Genomic DNA, 4,230 nt, shown 5'->3' on the forward strand with positions numbered 1-4,230 from the left:
TTTCCCCTTTCCCTGTGATTTTTCTCTTGGCCAGGGTTTAACTATGGGTAGGGACCCAAAGTGGTCCCTGGGCATGTGGGAGGTGGGCCGTGAGTTAGGAGAAGACATCTATAGTCGCAAACTTTCCTCTTAATTTGGTTAATGGGAGGACAGTAAATTTCTCATTTTAGCTCTTGAGCTGAAAAAGTTGAACACCTGCTATAGGCAACATCATTTATTGGCAGGGGTTTACTCCAACCACACACTTATCCTCCCATCTTACCACGTTATCCTTGTCCAATGGCTTTACCCGTGTAAAAAAAATTAAAAATGGAGGGGGAATGGTAAGTTCAGTGTGAACTTTGACGAATACCAAATAAAGTATGTATGAAAGATAATGGATATTTTTTTCAAATAAGATCATCTTTGAGAACTAAAAACCACAAAAGCTAGACAGTCATGTAGAACCTAAAAACGATGCATATTTGTCATAGCGTGGGGCCCGGCATAACCCATAGCATAAATTTGGCTTTAATACTGCACATTTTCTTTCCACCCATGACCAAATGTGTGTAATTGCAAGAAATTACCTTTTTTAAATTCTGTAGCCAAGAGTGCTTCCAAAATCGTAGGTCGGTATCTGCACAAATGGCCACGCCCACCACGATCCAGAAAAAAACTGACTACATGGCTGATCAAAGGCTTAAGGACAACTCTCACTACTAGACTGACCGTTTCTTTGTTCGTTCGCTTGTTGTCGGCGCTGTGTGTTATAGGGACCACTCGTCGTTTCTACATGTAGAATCGATTTGCAACAGTGGAGGCTCCTTAGAGGGGAGGACCATCCTCAGGGAATTTAATAAAAACAGTAACATTAAGTTATCCTTTCTAGATAAAACTTTACCAAATATATTCATATCACCAAACAATTGACAAAAACACTTATGAAATGGTCTAATATAGCCTCAACAGCACTCTGTAGGGTAGCACCATGGTGTAGCCAGAGGACAGCTAGCTTCCGTCCTCTGGGTACATTGACTTTAATACAAAACCTAGGAGGCTCGTGGTTCTCACCCCCTTCCATAGACTTCCACAGTAATTATGAAAGGTTGGAGGACGTCCTCCCAAAGTTATCAGAGCTCTTGCAGCACGAACTGACATGTCCACCCAATCAAAGGATCAGATAATGAATCTAGTACTGAAAGTATAAGCTACAGCTAGCTAGCAGTGCATAAAATGTGGCATAGTTGACTCAAAGCGAGAGAAACAGTTAAACATTTTGGACAAATTTCTTCCAAATGGAGTAGCAAGAGGGAGCGAGAGCTAGCTCTATATAGATATATATATATATATATATATATATATATATATATATATATAATATTTTTTTTCCTCACTTAGCTAGCAAATGCAGCTAGCTAATTTAGCCAACTCAAATACCCGGCTCAAACATGGGGATGCTATTTTAGCTAGCTGGAATTCTTAGAAGGCAAAGTAAGCCTTTGGTTTTACTAATTTAATGCCGCCGGTGTAACTGCTTACTGACTGTACTGCATGATTGTAGTGGGTTCACTAATGTGTTAGCTAATAGAACTATGTTGACTAGGATGTTACTTTAGCTAATATGGTGACAACGATAAAGGCTGTGTATAGCGGTTATGATATGAAGGTTTGGCTTGGAATAGTTGTTTCGCCTAGTCAGACAGCTGTGTTGTGCATTGAAGTCCACAAGCGAAGGGCAAAGGTGAGAGAGCTCGTAGATGTGAGAAGGAATACAAGCTGTTTGTATGTGGCTATGAAAGGGAACTGTTTGTGTGTGATCAGGGGTGTATTCATTCTGTTAAAATGTTTCTTAAATGGGGATAAACATACCTGAATTTGTCCAATAGAAACTTGTTTGCAACTGTTGGACTAATGATTACACCCTAAATCAGCTTGATGCAGGCAAGAGTGTGCAAGGTGGTATTGAATGTGTCACCTTAAATCTTTCTTTCGAACCTGTGTGCACTTATGTTGTAAACTTTCATTTATTGGCTAAGTTGTAGCAACGTCATGTGTGTAGGGAAAATTTGAGTATCATGTAGTAGCCTAAACCTATCAATGTTACAATGAACTGGGTGAATGGAATATGAATGGCAGTCATCCAATATGTTGTAATAGAAATAAGGCCATGCTCATAAAAAAATAATCGTCCTCCCTCATCTTAAAACGGCACCGACCACCACTGGTTTGCAAATTACAGCCGGCACTGTTCAGAAGTGCTAAGTACTCTCGGCCAGCAATCCTACTGGTCTGTCATTGTCTTTAGGGTTGTGTGTGTGTGCTGCGAGGTGCATTTTTAAGTATGGTACGTTGTGTGTGTGCGCTTCCCAGTCCAATGCCGCCCCAGCTGAAGCCCTGTACTGTTTGGAGGCTCTGGGGCGTCAGTGTTCTGGCTGGTGAATGAAGGGTTAGCGCTGTAGGATCATAATTACCAGAGGCCCCCAGGAACTTTGGCACCCTGCCAGCCCACTCCACTGGGAAACACAGACCACTCCTTCTCTGACCCTGCTGCTGCTTTGTCTTCACACCACTACCCTCAAGCATTATCTCCCTCCAGCAATGGCCCTAACAGGAACAGCTATATTCAGTCAAACTCAGCAAAAAATAAACGTCCTCTCACTGTCAACTGCGTTTATTTTCAGAAAACTTAACGTGTATATTTATATGAACATAAGATTCAACAACTGAGACAAACTGAACAAGTTCCACAGACATGTGACTAACAGAAATGGAATGTGTCCCTGAACAAAGGGGGGGTCAAAATCAACAGTCAGTATCTGGTGTGGCCACCAGCTGCATTAAGTACTGCAGTGCATCTCCTCCTCATGGACTGCACCAGATTAGCCAGTTCTTGCTGTGAGATGTTACCCCACTCTTCCACCAAGGCACCTGCAAGTTCCTGGACATTTCTGGGGGGAATGGCCCTAGCCCTCACCCTCCGATCCAACAGGTCCCAGACGTGCTCAATGGGATTGAGATCCGGGCTCTTCGCTGGCCATGGCAGAACACTGACATTCCTGTCTTGCAGGAAATCACTCACAGAATGAGCAGTATGGCTGGTGGCATTGTCATGCTGGATGGTCATGTCAGGATGAGCCTGCAGGAAGGGTACCACATGAGAGAGGGGGATGTCTTCTCTGTAATGCCAGTCCTGTCTGGTCCAGCGATGGTGGGTTTGTGCCCATAGGCGAGGTTGTTGCCGTTGATGTCTGGTGAGGACCTGCCTTACAATAGGCCTACAAGCCCTCAGTCCAGCCTCTCGCCGACAGTCTGAGCACTGATAGAGGGATTGTGCGTTCCTGGTGTAACTTGGTCAGTTGTTGTTGCCATCCTGTACCAATCCTGTGCAGGTGTTACACGTGGTCTGCCACTGCGAGGACGTTCAGCTGTCCGTCCCGTCTCCCTGTAGCGCTGTCTTATGCGTCTCACAGTACGGGCATTGCAATTTATTGCCCTGGCCACATCTGCAGCCCTCATGCCTCCTTGCAGCTTGCCTAAGGCACATTCACACATGTTAATTGTTTATGGTTCATTGAACAAGCATGGGAAACAGTGTTTAAACCCTTTACAATGAAGAGCTGTGAAGTTATTTGGATTTTTACGAATTGTCTTTGAAAGACGGTCCTGAAAAAGGGACGTTTCTTTTTTTTGCTGCTCATTCTGTTTAGGTGAACGTGCTTGTTTCCTTCCTAGTCCTCATTCAATCAAAGCAGCAATTTGATTTAGTGTACAGTGACTGTATAGTAGAGAACATGGTGTCCATAAGCGGTGGAACCGTCGTGGGATTTCAATGTGTTGCTGTGTGTGGTGCAAAGTGAAGTGGTTCCAGTCATGATTGACAGCACTGGGTAGTTTCCTCTCGTGATGGCGTCATAGATGAGGCCTTATTTTCCCTTCCCTGAAACGTACAATACTGTTAATATTTACAGGATGCTAGTATTGTCTGTAGTTGGTTTCTAGTCATATTTTAGTAGCTTTCTCCCGTTGGGCCCAAAGGAAGGCATATAGCCTAGATGCTGGAAGCAGCAGGCATACTGTGGTGGAGCTTGTCTTGGCTCATCATCGTTGTAGAGCTAAGTGGGTGGTGATCAGAATGATGATCCACAACCCTGCTGTTGCTAAGAAGGCTGCATCGCGCACTGCTGATTCTCAACCACATTCAACAGAGTACTTTCATTACGTCACACACGCAAATTATGCAATTTAATA

The sequence above is a fragment of the Oncorhynchus mykiss genome, chromosome 2, assembly GCF_057628025.1.
Source record: "Oncorhynchus mykiss isolate SJ-2025 chromosome 2, ASM5762802v1, whole genome shotgun sequence".
In the NCBI taxonomy this organism is placed as follows: Eukaryota; Metazoa; Chordata; class Actinopteri; order Salmoniformes; family Salmonidae; genus Oncorhynchus; species Oncorhynchus mykiss.